The sequence below is a fragment of the Papio anubis genome, chromosome 13 (assembly GCF_008728515.1).
Source record: "Papio anubis isolate 15944 chromosome 13, Panubis1.0, whole genome shotgun sequence".
Lineage (NCBI taxonomy): Eukaryota > Metazoa > Chordata > Mammalia > Primates > Cercopithecidae > Papio > Papio anubis.
Genome location: NC_044988.1, coordinates 35,883,211 through 35,900,912, shown reverse-complemented (window position 1 = coordinate 35,900,912; position 17,702 = coordinate 35,883,211). Strand labels below are relative to the sequence as shown.

The 17,702-nt window shown below is 43.6% G+C and overlaps 1 protein-coding gene and 1 pseudogene across 7 annotated transcripts in view; both read right to left on the bottom strand.

The window, feature by feature from the left end:
• KDM4C (lysine demethylase 4C) overlaps positions 1-17,702 on the bottom strand; it is a 425,827-nt gene that overhangs the window by 338,291 nt on the left and 69,834 nt on the right. The window lies entirely within an intron of this gene.
• LOC103878353 lies at positions 562-2,308 on the bottom strand (annotated as a pseudogene).

The window sequence follows — 17,702 nt, the reverse complement described above, 5'->3', positions numbered from 1 at the left end:
TGTTAAAATATGTGCATGCCTGAGAAAACTATTTTTTACAAAGTAAAAATCAAACGCAAAATTCAGGCCACCCCAGAGTGATGGGAGTGGCATAGCAAGAAAGGACTACAAGGGAGTGGTCCCTGAGCAGTGTTGTTAATGTTGCAGTTGTTGACTGCTGGGTGAGTTTGGAATATTCAAAATCATTGTGCTTTAAAACTTAAATATTTTGCACATATATAATCAAATACTACATTTCAACAAGCTGATTTTTTTTTTTTTTTTATGACAGAGTCTTGCTCTGTCCCCCAGGCTGAAGTGCAATGGCACGATCTTGGCGCACTGCAACCTCCACCTCCCGGGTTCAAGCGATCCTTCCACCTCAGCCTCCCGAGCAGCTGAGATTACAGGCACCCGCCATCATGCCCAGCTAATTCTGGGTTGTTTTTTTTTTCTTTTTTTGTAGAGACGGGGTTTCACTGTGTTGGCCAGGCTGGTCTTGAACTCCTGACCTTAGGTGATCCACCCGCCTCAGCCTCCCAAAGTGCTGGGATTACAGGCATGAGCAACCGCACCCGGCGATTTTTTTTTAAGGTGTGCACTTTTATTCAACTGGTCTCAAGTCAGTGTACAGGTAAGCCCTGGCTGCATACACCCACTCCCAGGGAGAACAAAAGCCTTCATACATCTCAAGTTGGGGGACAAAAGAGGGGGGCCACGAAGGCTGATCATTCAAAATAAAACAAAATAAAAAAGTATTAAGGCAAAGATTTTAAAAATTATGCATTACATAAATCACACGAAACCTCCCCTGTGTGGACTTAGGACAGGACCGGGCCATTTTCCTTAGAGAGAAGTGGGGTGGCTTTTAGGAGGGCAAACAATTTCCTGTAACAATGCATCTCACCATATTTGGAATGACTAGTAAAAAAAAGAACAATGTACAAACAAGAAACAAAGTCCTCGGCCACATTGTAGAACTTTGGGGAATGCTCGCTCCAACCAACTGCTGTCACCCCCCGTTCCAGTTTTTAAATCCTGATTCAAACCACAAAAACACAAAAACAAAAACAAAACAAAACAAAACAAAAACAAATAATGCCATGCCAATCTCATCTTCTTTTCTGCACAAGTTAGGTTTTGTCAAGAAAGGGTGTAACACAACTAAGTCACAGTCTGCCTAGAAGCATTTGGAAGATGGACGATGGAGCCAGACTCATCATACTCCTACTTGCTGATCCACACCTGCTGGAAGGTGGACAGCGAGGCCAGGATGCAGCCACCAATCCACACAGAGTGCTTGCGCTCGGGAAGAGCAATGATCTTGATCCTCATCGTGCTGGGCGCCAGAGCGGTGATCTCCCTCTGCGTCCTGCTGGCAACACTAGGGTACATGGTGGTGCCGCCAGACAGCACTGTGTTGGCATACAGGTCTTTGTGGATATCCACGTCACATTTCATAATGCAGTTGAAGGTAGTTTCATGGATGCCACAGGATTCTATGCCCAGGAAGGAAAGCTGTAAGAGTGCCTCGGGGCAGCAGGCCCGCTCATTGCCAATGGTGATGACCTGGCCATCAGGCAGCTCGCAGCTCTTCTCCAGGGAGGAGCTGGAGGCCACCATGGCCATCTCCTGCTCGAAGTCCAGGGCAACACAGCACAGCTTCTCCTTGATGTCATGCATGAAATCCCACTCAGTGAGGATCTTCACGAGGTACTCAGTCAGGTCCCGGCCAGCCAGGTCCAGACACAGGATGGCGTCGGGGAGGGCATACCCCTCGTAGATGGGCACACTGTGGGTGACCCCATCACCTGAGTCCATCATGATACCAGTGGTACAGCCACAGGTATACAGGGACACACGGCCTGGATGGCCATGTACATGGCTGGGGTGTTGAAGGTCTTAAACATGATCTGGGTCATCTTCGTGCGGCTGGCCTTGGGGTTCAGGGGGGCCTCGGTCACAGCATGGGGTGCTCCTCAGGAGCCACATGCAGCTCCTTATAGAAGGTGTGGTGCCAGGTCTTCTCCATGCCATCCCAGTTGGTGACGATGCCATGCTCGATGGGGCACTTCAGGGTCAGGATGCCTCTCTTGCTCTGGGCCTAGTCGCCCACATGGGAGTCCTTCTGACTCATGCCCATCATCACACCCTGGTGCTTGGGGTGCCACACGATGGAGGGGAAGACAGCCCGGGGGGCATCGTCGCCTGCGAAGCCACCCTTGCACATGCTGGAGTCATTGTTGACGATGGGCACAGCAATATCATCATCTATGGTGAGCTGGCAGCGGGTGTGGACAAGCGGCAGAGAAGCGAGGGCGAGGGTCTGTGCTCACAGGGCAGACGTGGTCTTGGCCAACAAGATGATTTTTAAAATCATGACAAAGAGACTATCGGCCAGATGCGGTGGCTCATGCTGTAATCTCAGCACTTTGGGAGCGGGCAGATCGCTTGAGCTCAGGAGTTCGAGATCAGCCTGGGCAACTTGGCAAAACCCTGCCTCTACTAAAAATACAATTAGCTGGCCATGGTGGCGCATGCCTGTAGTCCCAGCTTTTTGGGAGAATGAGGCACCAGAACTGCTTGAATCCAGAAGACGGAGGTTGCAGTGAGCCGAGATTGCACCACTGCACTCCAGTCTAGGTGACAGAGCAAGACTCTGTCTTTTAAAAAAAAAAAAAAAAAAAAAAAAAAAGGACTACTTCTTGAGTCATATCCCATGAGGTCACTTCTGTCCTGGCACCGCATACGGCAGGATCTTACTGACAAGAAGATAGTGGTATATTTCTCAAAAACAGCAGAAGCATTTTCTTTTTTTTTTTTTTTTTTTTTTTTTTTTTTGAGGGCGTCTCGCTCTGTCGCCCAGGCTGGAGTGCAGTGGCGGGATCTCAGCTCACTGCAAGCTCCACCTCCCGGGTTTAAGCCATTCTCCTGCCTCAGCCTCCCAAGTAGCTGGGACTACAGGCGCCCGCCACCTCACCCGGCTAGGTTTTTTTTGTATTTTTTAGTAGAGACGGGGTTTCACCGTGTTAGCCAGGATGGTCTCGATCTCCTGACCTCGTGATCCACCCGTCTCGGCCTCCCAAAGTGCTGGGATTACAGGCTTGAGCCACCGCGCCCGGCCAGCATTTTCTTAAGCAGTGACTCCTAAACAAACATTCTTCATGGCTCTGACAGATGTCAAAGAGTATAAATCGCAGGGCTGCAGGCTGGACAAACTTAAAATGGCAACCGCAGAACAGAATTCTTCACAATTCTCTCGATCAGAATCAGCTGGTGAGTAACTAGCTCATTAAGGCCTGGAGACTTCTGTCTTGCTTTGCTTTAGTACTGCCACCTGCTGCAGCTAATGCTGACTCAGTACATACCAGGGAGCAGGCCCTGTACGAGGTGTTTTATTTATGTCACCTCATTTTGTCCTACCAGCTAAACACTACTATCAACTATTATCAACACTGTTTTATAAATGAGGGGACTGTAGCAAAGACAGATAACTTGCCAAGACCTCACAGCTCATAATCACAGGGCCGGGGTTCAAGCGTGAGAATGAAAATTCTAACCCATGCTGGCTCTATTGTTTCTCAAGCCACGTGGCCAAACGATAAACCAGAAAGTCAACTCTCACTACACACTTTTTATATAATCAGGGAGGGAGAAACTTCCCTCTATCTCCCAACACCTAGGAAAGTCAGTAATTTGGTAACTATATTTCCTATTTTTTTAAAACACTCCCTGTCAAGAAGATGTTTTAAAAAATACTGGCATAGAGGAAGTACAGGATATACTCACAGATATGCATTGTTTTTTTTTAAAAAAAACAAACTAAACAGAAATATTAATTTTATTTTACATATCTACATGTGGCTCTTGTAGAAAATCCTAAAGGGGACCCAAACCATACGACGCCCCTCTTTAAAGGAGACCAATTATCTCAACATTTACTAAAACAGTCATATCCCATGCTCAGAATCTGTCATTTTTACATATGAAAAATTTAAAACACAATAATCTATACTACTTTATGGCCAGGCACAGTGGCTCACGCCTGTAATCCCAGCACTTTGGGAGGCCGAGGCAAGCAGATCACCTAAGGTCAGGAGTTCAAGACCAGCCTGGCCAGCATGGTGAAACATCTCTACTAAAATGAAATATAAAACTTAGCCAGGCGTGGTGGTGGACGCCTATAATCCCAGCTACTACAGAGGCTGAGGCAGGAGAATCCCTTGAACTCAGGAGGCAGAGGTTATAGTGAGCTGAGATCGCGCCATTGCACTCTAGTTTAGGCGACAAGAGCAAAACTCCGCCTCCATAAAAAAAAAAGAAAAAGAAAAAGAATAATCTCTACTACTTTATTCATATTTTCCAGACTATTAAGCCCCTTGACAAATTCAACTTTTCTTTTTTTTTTTTTTTTTTTTTTTTAAAGACAGAGTCTTGCTCTATCGCCCAGGCTGGAGTGCAGTAGCGCGATCTCGGCTCACTGCAAGCTCCGCCTCCCGGGTTCACGCCATTCTCCTGCCTCACCGTCTCAAGTAGCTGGGACTACAGGTGCCCGCTACCATGCCCGGCTAATTTTTTGTATTTTTTGAGGAGAGATGGGGTTTCACCGTGTTAGCCAGAATGGTCTCAATCTCCTGACCTTGTGATCCACCCGCCTCGGCCTCCCATGCAGCTGGGATTACAGGCATAAGCCACCGTGCCCAGCCAACAAATTCAACTCTTTAAATTGTATATAATACAGTATAACACAGCATTTCAAAGTCATCGTGGCTTGTAATAAACTTTTATGGCAGAGACTGCCTAAGTACTCAGGATCTAGTTTCACCTTCCTTAATAACGAACCTCATTTAATAGAAAGAGCAATATAGCTGAATGAAAACTGCATTTCCAGCTTCTCTTACAGCTAAGGATGGTCATAGTACAGGGTTCTGGCCAATGAAAGGTGAGCAGTCATCGCTGAGTAGAGCTCCCAGGAGACAGCTTGGAAGGGCTACCTCAGCAGGCACAAGCCCTTTGTGCCCTTCGCTCTCACTCCCTCTTCCTTCCGTAAGACATTCAGACACAATTATTGGGCTTAGGCATCTACCAGGAGAACATGAAGGTAAAGATCTCATCATAGGCTGGCACAGTGGCTCACGCCTATAATCCCAGCACTTTGGGAGGCCAAGGCGGCTGGATTACCTGAGGTCAGGAGTTCGAGACCAGCCTGGCCAACATGGTGAAACCCCATCTCTACTAAAAATACAAAAATTAGCCAGGCGTGGTGGCACACGCCTGTAATCCCAGCTACCCGGGAGGCTGAGTCAAGAGAATTACTTGAGCTAGGGAGGCAGAGATTGCAGTAAGCCAAGATCATGCCACTGCACTCCAGCCTGGCCGACAGAGTGAGGCTCCATCTTAAAAAAAAAAAAAGATCTCATCATAAAGAAAGCAGAAGAATTGAGGAGTACGGGTCTATAATGACATCATAGACCAACACACTGGCCCTAGGCTACTTACCTCAAATTTTTACACAAAAGAAAACTAAATGCCCAATTTGTTTCGGCCACTGATTCTGAGGTCTTTATTACCGGCAGCAGAATAATGTCTAACTGATACATTTCTTCGTTAGTAAACAAATCCACATATCCCCACTTCCCCCACTGACTAGTGGATTAAAATAAGAAAAAAACATAACAGAGTCCACAACACTAATGTGACCCAACAAAAGGAAAAGTGAATACCACTTAATTCTTGAATGGTAGCCAAGTATGGGCTGCACTTGAGCCTTTTCTTAACCACTAATACCTGGAAAATTCCAGTTTAAATAAAGAAAATACCTGTTCTTCCCAATTCCTCTATACCACTCTGTGATTTTTCCTTCAGTTTCTCCCAGTTGTTTGTTTTCTCCACCTTGCTTCATTTTCTCTACAGCCGCTATTTCTTAAAGCAATGTCAGATTTAACACACTCTCATAACACATGGCAGAGGGCTGGTGCTATTGAGTTTCCCTTTTATTCTTCATAAAGAAAAACAGCCTAAGGTATTTCTAGTGGTCTCATTTTCATTCTTCATTCTTCACAGAATAAAATTCTGGATCATACACATAGGCACATTATTCCTTCAATGGAAAAGGAAAACTAACAATAATTTTCCTGAATATTAAACCATACGTCATCATTACAGGACATTTGGAAAGTAAACTTTAAAATATCAAACATATAAATCTGCAAAGAAGAGAAAACCATTTCATCACTTGAGTGACATCTTTCTCTTAAAAACTTGTTGTAACTAGCATATATTTAGAATCAGACTCCTGGCATTCATAACTCTAACTCTGCACCAGTGACCCCCAAAAGCCCACTGACAGCTGGTGACTTATTTTGAGGAAACCATACTAGGATGCTGGGGTGTGGGAAGCAGCTCCACGACCTCCCTCATCTCAGCCAGACCTGCTGCTCTCTACCCTTGGGCAAGTGGATGAATTATGAGGGAGATTGTAAGCAATACTGGAACTCCAGAGTGGGCATTCCAAAATCTTGGAGATATATCTATACACGGTTATCCTGGTTTCCTCACATACCATTGTATTACAAACATTTTCTTAACATTTACTTTATTGTACATATTACCTCATGGCTTTAACAATTTGTATCTGTACTTCTCCTTTGTGACATGTAAGTTGTTTTACTTTTTTTGCTGTAGTAAGAAAAACACTAAAAAATAAAATTTGGTACAGAAACATTGCCCCATATATTTGATCATCTGCAAAACAGATTCTAGGAGAAGTTATAGATGAATGGTTCCTTTCTGACAAGAATTACTTGAATCTTTCTACTCTATTTGTAAATTCCCCCTAGGAAAAAATCACAGGCTTTTATATCTTACAAAATTATAATAAAGATAAAATTTAAATTATCTTCACATTCCTTTTTATGAAATGGAAAACAGCAGGCCCAAAGCAGGAACTGGGCTTCCAACAGATGCTCCTTATCAAAGCCCTTCTGTAAATCTGCAGGCAAGGCTGGGTTGCAGGGGAAATGCCCTTCTGACCGGTAGAGGCCTCAACAGACACCAATCCAAGACAAGAAGAGCTCCACAGTATACACAGTGTTCAAGCTTTAACCATCCTTCCTGGTGACTATCTGAAAGAGTAGAGAGAGAATAGGAAAGGGGGGTCCTCCCAGCTCTGCCACTAAGTAGGAGTCATCTATGATAAACCCTAACATTCAGTCTGAGCTTCCTCATCTATCAATGTGTTGACTATTATACCAGATCATCTCCAAAATTCTTTCCAGCTGAAATTGTCAATGACTTTATGTTCACCAGCCAAATTCAGCACTAAAACTCTCACTTTTCACCTGAGTTTCATGTTCTTTCTCCTTCAGTAATTCTCACTGCTGTGTCCCTAATACTTTCCCACAGAAATCTGCCCCTCAAGGCAGCATGCCAATCATCCAGAATTCACAAAATAGGCTCAGCTTCCTCATCCCTCACCTTGCTCACCGTGCCTAATGTCCATAATGCCCTAATGCCCTGTATTCTCATTACAATCTTGTGGACTATGCCAGTGCCCAGTAATCTTCACCTCTTTACACTCCCACTGTGCATAGTAATCATGCCATCCACCAGGCTTCTGCCCATATAGTGTGTGTTGTTTATTCCTCAGGGAAACCATTTATGACTCTCGAGCTAACCAGTGAGCTCCTTGCACTGGCCAATACCCACCATTGCTGACATGTCTCACAACCCCATTGATCACTCAGAGTGGTCCTCCACATATATTTGTTGATTTATCAATTTACTAGTTTATTAAACATTTACGTATATTTCAACTGCGAAGTTTAACAGTCGAGAGGTAGAGAAGAGTGAAAAGAGAAATGACCAGTTCTACTCACATCCTATCCAACTCGATTTTTCTTTTTTTTAGACCGAGTTTCGATCCTGTTGCCCAGGCTGGAGTGCAATGGCGCGATCTCGGCTCACCACAACCTCCGCCTCCCAGGTTCAAACAATTCTCCTGCCTCAGCCTCCTGAGTAGCTGGGATTACAGGCACGTGCCACCACGCCCAGCTAATTTTATATTTTTAGTAGAGACGAGGTTTCTCCACATTGGCCAGGCTGGTCTCGAACTCCTGACCTCAGGTGATCCGCCCACCTCAGCCTCCCAAAGTACTGGGATTACAGGCACGAGCCACCATACCCGGCCCCAACCCAACCCAAATTTTTAAACTATGTCTGACAGAAGATCAGACAGTCTCTATGTGAACATTCCAAGGTCAGTATTTCCTTACCTCAAGTGGCAGCCCAATCTGCTCTGGGGCAGATGTATTCCTTAGAAACTTATTCCAGAGATGGCCGAGAGCAGTGGCTCACACCTGTAATCCCAGCACTTTGGGAGGCCGAGGCGGGTGGATTACAAGGTCAGGAGATCGAGCCCATCCTGGCTAACACAGTGAAGCCCCATCTCTACTAAAAATACAAAACATTAGCCAGGTGTGGTGGCGGGCGCCTGCAGTCCCAGCTACTCGGGAGGCTGAGGCAAGGGAATGGCGTGAACCCGGGAGGCGGAGCTTGCAGTGAGCCGAGGTCGTGCCACTGCACTCCAGCCTGGGGGACAGAGCGAGACTCCATCTCAAAAAAAACAACAACAAAAAAGAAACTTATTCCAGAGACAGACTGAATTTTCCCACAGCGATCCCACCTAACCTTCTTACTTGCACCATTCTCAGGGGCAACAACCACATGGGCTTTAACTGCTCTTGCAGCAACTCCTGCACCATCCCAGCTGTGCAGCTCTGGCAATGCTCCTCTGAAAACAGTTTCCAGAACTAACAGAAACATTCTGGATGCAATGTGACCAGTAAAGCTGTCCTTCCATCACCTCCGGTCTGGATGACAACTTCTGGGGTCATGCGAGCTGACCTGCTTCACTGAAGAGCAGCCATAACATGCTAGCAGATAAATGAGTTGTGATTACCTAGAAGCCTTATTTCACAGAACTAAAACCTGAAAGTCACAATCCTACAAGCCAATAGCTCTCTCTCTGCGTCAAAACCTGTCTAGGATGACATGTTTGCCTTGGATGTGAAATTTAGGCAGTTAGTGTTCTGGCTTTGAACGATTTGTTATTTCAAAGTAAATGATATCCTGACATGATAAAAATACAAAATGGAAAGGAATTCTCCTGGTGACTCAAACCGTTTAAACTGTTTTACCTCATTTGGAAACCCACAGCCTCAAATAAATTTGCTGTCCAAGAGCACCATCTGGTGGATAGAGGTATTTAAGCTACTCCATTGAGGGAAGAGGGAAAAAAGTCTATAGGTTAAATGCCACTATGCCTAACACCTTGATCTGAAAAGATTCCCATGCCTCACCAACAGGTTTCTTATAAAGGAGCTCTTGATTTGACAAAATTCTAATACAAAAGAAATCTGGAACTGACAAAAATTCACTGTTGTTGAATTTAGTTCATCTTCTTAAAGAAATATTGCTTATCATAAAGTAAACATTTCTGAGCCGGAAGGAACAAGAGACAGCAGTTAATTCAATTTCTTCCCCTTGTAGATGAAGACTATGAGGAAAAGAGAGAGCTTTCCTGAAAGTCACAGTTAGGAATGGCAAACATTGATTACATACGAAAACAGGTCAAATATTCTGTGCTGTTTAATAACGCCTTCTACCTCAAGAAGCTGCAGAAGAAAGGCAGAAAATGGGGCAGTGGGTGTCTGTGCAAGGTGCCTCTCTCTCAGGTTAGCAGTGATCGGGCCACCCACTGTGGACTGTGCCCTGCCCCAAACTGACCAACACAAGACCAGGAGCTGTCATACGCTCCCTCCTCCACCCACCCACACCCTTCGTGTTAGATTTATCTGCTTTCCTCTACCTGTGAAAACCATCCTGCCAATAAAAACAATAAAAATAAGATAAATTTTCTTTTCTTTTTCTTTTGAGATGTAGTTTCACTCTGTCGCCCAGGCTGGAGTGCAGTGGTGCAATCTCAGCTCATTGCAACCTCTGCCTCCCAGGTTCAAGCGATTCTCCTGCCTCAGCCTCCCCAGTAGCTGAAACTACAGGTCCCTGCCACCATGCCTGGCTAATTGTTTGTATTTTTAACAGAGACAGGGTTTCGCCACGTTGGCCAGGCTGCTCTCGAACTCCTGACCTCAGGTGATCCACCCACCTCAGCCTCCCAAAGAGCTGGGATCACAGGCATAAGCCACCGCGCCCAGCCAAGTAAGATAAATTTCCAATCATCTTGCTGAAGAACATCTATCATTGTGGGAAAGCATTCAGAATGGGTCAAATGGAAGGGGGATAAAACTATGTTTACTGTACTATAAAAATTGTTTTTACATGCAATTATGCAGCATTTAACTGTTTTTTTCGTAGAAAAAAAACAGTGGAAGGAAATATACAAAACAGTTTTGATAGCTGCTTTCTCTGAATGCCAGGATTGAGTGATTTTCATTTTCTCTCCTATGTAATATCTTCCCATATTTTTCACATGTAATGTTTATATTAACAAAAAGGTAACTTTTACCTTAAAGGGGTGTAATTTATACTTATAGATTACAAAGAAAACTAAAAACAGAAAATGGAAAGAGGACACCAACCACCCATCCACCTAGTACAAGCACAGCCAAAAAAAAAAAAAATTTCCCCAGCTCAAGGAAAAATATACCATATAAGACATTTATTTTTATTTTAAGATTCTCCACAAAAAATCTTAAGATTACAGGCACAGTGGCTCATGCCTGTAATCCCATAACTTTGAGAGGTGGAGGGAGGAAGATCACTTGAAGCCAGGAGTTTGAGATTGGCCTGGGCAATATAGTGAAATCCCATCTCTACAAAAAATACAAAAAACTAGCTGGGCATGGAGGTGCACACATATAGTCCCAGCTACTCAGTAGGCTGAGATGGAAGGATCACCTGAGCCCGGGAGGTGGAGGTTGCAGTGAGCTGTGATTGTGACATTGCACTGCAGCCTGTGCAATGGAGAGAGACCTTGTCTTAAAAGAGAGAGAGAAATAAAAAAAAAGATTTGCCACAATATTTTTCAAACTTTTAAATTTTATATCATTTTTCTATTAATAAGTACCTGAAGATAACAAAAGTAATAGGCTAGCAAATTAATATTAAAGAAAAATCTTGGCGGTACAATTTCTTTAAAATATGTTCTATATTTTGAGATGCAGAGACATGAGTTCATATGTTGTCCACTTGTAAAATTTTGCCTGGTTTATAAGACAAAACACAGCACATGATGTGCCCCAGAGAACTCCATGGCTTCCAGTTTGAGAACCACTGTCTCTGAAGGTGATTCATTATTTGAGACACATACCAGGAATGCAGTTACCTGAAGGCCAATAAATAAAGATAGAACATAGTTACCTTGCCCTAAGATCTATGCATCATCTATGTGCAATAGATAACTCCAGAGAAGTCATCTTTTGCTAAGTATCTTACAGAAGCAGTTGTCAAGGTGTTTTCTGAGGACCACCAGGAGACACGCAGACCCTGTCAGAGGGTCTGTGACATCAAAACTATTTTCAAAATTATACCAGAACATTAGTACATTAGTATTTGCCTTTTTCACTCTCATGAGTATAGAGTTTTCCAGAAGCTATAGGACATATAACAGATTAAATGTAAAAGCTGATATAAAACCGCGCCTTTTTATATGAGTCTCAGCTTCACCGCCCAGGCTGGAGGCAGTGGCCGGATCTCAGCTCACCGCAGCCCGCCTCCCGGTTCCCTCGGGCCATTCTCCTGCCTCAGCCTCCGCAGTAGCTGGACTACAGGCCGGGCCACCCTCACTCGCTAATTTTTGTTCTTAGTAGAGACGGGTTTCACTGTGAAAGCAGCCACGGTCTCGATCTCCTGATCCTAGGATTCTCACCTGCCTCGGCCTCCCAAAGTGCTGGGATTACAGGCTTGGAGCCGCCCACGCCATTTTTTTTGTTTTTGAGATGGAGTCTCACTCTGGTTGCCCAGGCTGGAGTGCAATGGCATGATCTCAGCTCACTGCAACCTCCGCCTCTCAGGTTTGAGCAATTCTCCTGCCTCAGCCTCTCGAGCAGCTGGAACTACAGGTGCACACTATCATGCCTGGCTAATTTTTGTGTACTTTTAGTAGAGACAGGGTTTCACTATGTTGGCCAGGCTGGTCTCGAACCCTTGACCTCAGCTGATCCACCCGCCTTAGCCTCCCAAAGTGCTGGGATTATGGGCGTGAGCCACTGTACTCGGCCACAATCTTCTATTAAGCTAGACATAAGAGATTTGAAAAATGTAAACTAATGTGACTCTTCTTACTAATTTTTTAATTGGGAAAATAGAGTCACCTTTTCTTTTTCTGTCTGCTCCCCTCCATCCTATAGTCACCTTGTATAAAATAATATATGTTGATATGTAATGGATTGTTTTAAAGAATTAACTATTTTTTTAAATATTCTCTTAATTTCCTTTTTTTTTTTTTTTTTTTTCATGAGCCACCGTGTCTGGCCTGAATTTCTAATACAATAAAAAAGAATAGATATAACCTCCTTAAATGAAAGTTATTTGAGGTTCACAATAATTATTATGATTGTAACAGGGCCTTAAGACTGAAAAGTTTGAGAACTACTGTCTTGGAGTAATAGAGTTCAGAAAAATGCCCACTGGGGAAGGTCACCTCAACCCTCCTCATCCTTCTCATCCAAAGCCCTCCCCAAGTCTCTTGCTGTAACCAGACCATCTTGTTGTAGTCTGTTGTTAGATCACACTATTTTTCAAAGCTATTTTTTCAATGCCATGCACTCATCAGACACTATGCCAGAGACTGGAGCTAGAGAGTACATGAGAAATAACACCTGTCACCAATGAACTCAGAGTCTACTGCAGAAGAAATAGCCACGAAAAGAAATGCCACAAAAATAAATACAAGTAACCTTCATCTTCTGTTACCATTTTCCAAATACATGCTATAATAATTTTTTTACCCAATATTCACTCTCCAAAGTAAAGACTCTCTATGATGGTGTCCACCAACACAACTGTTTCAGTTGTATACAAATCTAGGTCAGAGAATATAGTCTGCAGCTAAGTTGTATCTCAGATGTTTTCCCAAAAGGAATATGCCTAGCACCCATATTAAATAAATTGGCATCACTGCTGTCATCTTCCCATCAGTGAGTGAAAATGTCTCCTGAAAAAGTAGAAAACCCCGAGGAGAAAGTAAGTGAGCATATGAGACCTACAGAAGACTATGAAGAGTTGGAAATGATGGCACGTACTGAAGGAAGGAGGCCCATCAGATATTAACTTGACATGTCCCAATCTCTTCAACATAGCAGAGTTGCTCCTGAAGAGCTTCACCATGTGACTCAAAATTTTGAAAAACCAGAGAAATTCCTTTTGCAGTGGACTCACAGCCATTCTCAGGGTAGGAGACCAATGATTATCAGGCTGGTACAAGAAAGGTTGGGGGACACCTTTGGAGATCTGGAGGCAGCAGCAATGAAGGAGCAACATGATTCAGTGAAGGAGCTGAGTTTCAAAGCAAGTGCAAAATGGTCTGAAAGATCCAACAACAGTGTAAGATAGCAGAAATTGAAGGTATCAGGTAGGGCAGCATCCCCTCACAGTGAAGTGTGGCTGTCTTCCTCCAGTGACCTGCAGAAAACTATCGCCAAAGATGGTTACACACACAGGAAATTCTCAGTCTTTATGAAATGCTATCCCATAGGTTTATTACAGAATCCAAAGGCTAAACTGCTCCATGGGTACTCTGACAATGAGGATAAGCTACCCTCTTTTGGTGCAAAACATTGGTTCAAAGGGGCCACTGAAGACTGCCCTGTATGTTATGCTATGAGGCATTCAAACTGGAGAGCCAGCATGATGGAGGATAGAGATGAGGATTAGGGGAGGAGCTATGTGTCACCACTCAGCAAACGGAAACTCTTACAAAGACGACTTGAATACACACAGGAGGTTCATCTAGGGTTACAGATTATGAAGATAATAGCATGAGCAAAACATGTGGAACTTCATTTTATACCTCTATTTAATGAAGCATTATCATTAGAAGAATCGTCATTATGCTATACAATAGGTATTGCTAGAAATGCAGCCCAAAATACCATAGAATACAAGCCTGATGATCTTTTGTCACTGCACTAACGTAGGTAATGTTGATGTCTATTCTTAGCTCTCACACACAGAAAAAAAGAGATGCAGCTCTGCCTTCAAAGGTCAGTGCAGGTGTACATGGCTACTGGCCATCTCAGCAATGTTATATCTTCTGTCTTTTCTACAGACATCTGCTGACTTGCAGGTCCTTTAGCCAAATCTTATCACCCCACCAAGTTACAGGACTTTTTTTTCTCTCTGTCCCTCTTTTATCTTTATCTTTGTGTGTTTGTTTTGTTTCCCAAAGAAACTCTCATACTGCTTCTAACAGAGGGCTAAGTATTCTAATGTAAAGGAAGTTAACAAAGGCTAATTAAAACTCCATTGGCAGAACAGCCCTTAGTGAAACATAACAAAAAAAAATTCAGATCTTAAGTTCCTTATGTGTATGTACTGTTTCCAAAGAATCATCTAAGACTTAACCCAGGACCAAAGATGGCTCTATTTCTAAGATCTTTTTCTAACTACAGAAGGTTCCTGAAATCACTAAACACTCCAATTTCTTTCTTGCAAGGAATCAATGCAGTCAATTATATTAATCTCATCCTCCTGAGAATATTCAAATTTTTTTATATCCCATCTATCTCAAAAAGGATTTGTACACCCTTCCCCAAGAACAAATAATTGTCCTCTATGTAAGGGGCTGACAAACATTTTCTGCAAAGAAACAGTAAATATATTAGGCATTGAAGGCCATATAATCTCTGTCACAACTAACTCACCTCTGCCACTGTAGTGCAAAAATACATAATATGCAAATGAAAAAGTAAGACTGGGCTCCAAGAAAGTTTTATTACAAAAACCAGCGAAAGGCAGAACTTGACAGCCAAACCCTACTCTTCATATATACCCAAAGGCTGGATTCACCCCATGCCTTTGAGAGTCTTCGTGTTTTGGTTTTAAAAATAATAACTTGCTTAAGTTGTGTTACTGTTGCCATAGGTTACCACCTATGGTGTTCAGATTTTTTAGGATAACCTAAGGAAATCAAGCTCTGAAAGCAGCAGCAGAATAAAAGAGGGGCCAGCCAGGCACAGTGGCTCATGCCTGTAATCCCAGCACTTTGGGAGCCCAAGGCAGGCAGATCATTTGAGGCCAGGAGTTCAAGACCAGCCTGGCCAACATGGCGAATCACTGTCTCTGCTAAAAATACAAAAATTAGCCAGGTGTGGTGGCAAGCACCTGTAATCCCAGCTACTTGGGAGGCTAAGGCAAGAGAACTGCTTGAACCCGGGGGGCAGAGGTTGAGATCGGGCCACTGCACTCTACCCTAGACGACAGAGCACACTCCATCTCAAACAAAAAAAAGAATGAGAGGCCAAGACCTGATAAAAGGTTAATATCCAGAATCTACAAAGAACTCAAACAAATTTACAATAAAAAAACAACCCCATCAAAAAGTTGGCAAAGGATATGAACTGACACTTCTCAAAAGAAGACATCTATGCAGCCAACAGACACATGAAAAAAATGCTCATCATCACTGGTCATCAGAGAAATGCAAATCAAAACCACAATGAGATACCATCTCACACCAGTTAGAATGGTTATCATTAAAAAGTCAGGAAACAACAGATGCTGGAGAGGATGTGGAGAAATAGGAATGCTTTTACACTGTTGGTGGGAGTGTAAATTAGTTCAACCATTGTGGAAGACAGTGTGGCGATTCCTCAAGGATCTAGAACTAGAATTACCATTTGACTCAGCCATCCTGTAGCAGGACAAGTGGCAGACAAAACCCCTCAGACACCGAGTTGTAGAAGGAAGGGCTTTATTCAGCTGGGAGCATCGGCAAGCTACCGTCTTAAAATCCACGCTCCTCGAGTGCACAATTTCTGTCCCTTTTAAGGGCTCACAACACTAAAGATTTCACATGAAAGGGTCGCGATTGATTGAGCATTCTAGGGGGTACGTGACAGGGGTTTCATGCACTGGTAGTCAGCGTGAAACAGAACAGAGCAGGGAGTTTCATGGTGTTCTTCCATACAATGTCAGGAATCTATGGATAACATCAGTTGCTAAGTCATAAGTTGATTTTTAACTACCAGGTTTAGGCCAGGCAGGCCCAGGCCTGGTTTCAGGTCTGGTTTTGGATCTGGTGCCTGGCGCCGGGCTGCCTGCCTTTGGTTTCACTTCCTTTTTTATTCTTAAAACAGGTACTGAGTATAAAACGATATAAAATATTGTGAGAGAGTCTCTCTCTTCCCTCAATCCCATTACTGGGTATATACCCAAAGGATTATAAATCATGCTACTATAAAGACATGTGCACACGTATGTTTACTGTGGCACTATTCACGACAGCAAAGACTTGGAACCAACCCAAATGTCCATCAATGATAGACTAGATTAAGAAAATGTGGCACATATACACCATGGAATACTATGCAGCCATAAAAACGGATGAATTCATGTCCTTTGCAGGGACGTGGATGAAACTGGAAACCATCATTCTCAGCAAACTATCACAAGAACAGAAAACCAAACACCACATGTTCTCACTCATAGGTGGGAACTGAACAATGAAATCACTTGGACACAGGGTGGGGAACATCACACACCGGTGCCTGTGTGGGGGTGGGGGCTGGGGGAGGGATAGCATTAGGAGAAATATCTAATGCAAATGATGAGTTGATGGGTGCAGCAAACCCACATGGCACATGTATACCTATGCATCAAACCTGCATGTTGTGTACATGTATCCTAGAACTTAAAGTATAATTTAAAAAAAAAAAAAAAAAGAGAGAGGTCAAGACTCAAGCCAGGGGATTTCCAGACCCTTCTCCCTCTCCTGTCAAGGATGACTACTCTGATCTAGTCCTTCATGTACACCCTCACCCCTAATTCCTATGCTATAGCCCAGCTTGGATCAAAACTACCATGGTAGCTTCTCTGCTCCTTAAAAGATTTGCCTGGGGCTAAGAGACAAAATTCAGACTCTAGAACAAAGTAGGTGGGGCTGCTGTGGGGCCATGGGTCAGATCCATGACCCAGGCCCACAGCCCTGATTCAGGCCTCTCTCCCATATGCCACAGCTGCTATTCAAGTTTTGTCTCATCCTCCTATGCTCCTGCTCAGCAAACAACCTACAATTTCAGCAAAAATACTGAGACTATTAGCTATGGTTTCACCCTTCAATTTACCTAGCTCCAGTCCCACCTTTCACTCTCTCTCCTTTCACTGGAACTTACTCATCAAGGCCAAGTTCAGATGTCCTCCCCACTCCAGAAAGTCTTACTTGAATGCAGGCCTGCTCATACTATCTCTCCTGCAGGCTGCAAAGAGTCAAGACCACTGCACCAACTGTCCCTCCACCCCACTAAGTCTATGAACTACTTGAGAAGCAGGATTCGTATCCATCTTTGCACCTTGCACAAATTACTTCTCTTATCTCTCCACACCCTCTCCAAGAACTCCCACCCCACCAAACAAAGGCTACGATTTTCTTACCATTCTTTTAAGATTAAGGGAAATAGCTACCATTAGAAATTCAAGGAAAAAGTAAACTGCAATTTGATGACTCTCTAATTCCTTTCAAAACAATGCCATGAACCATAAGAAAC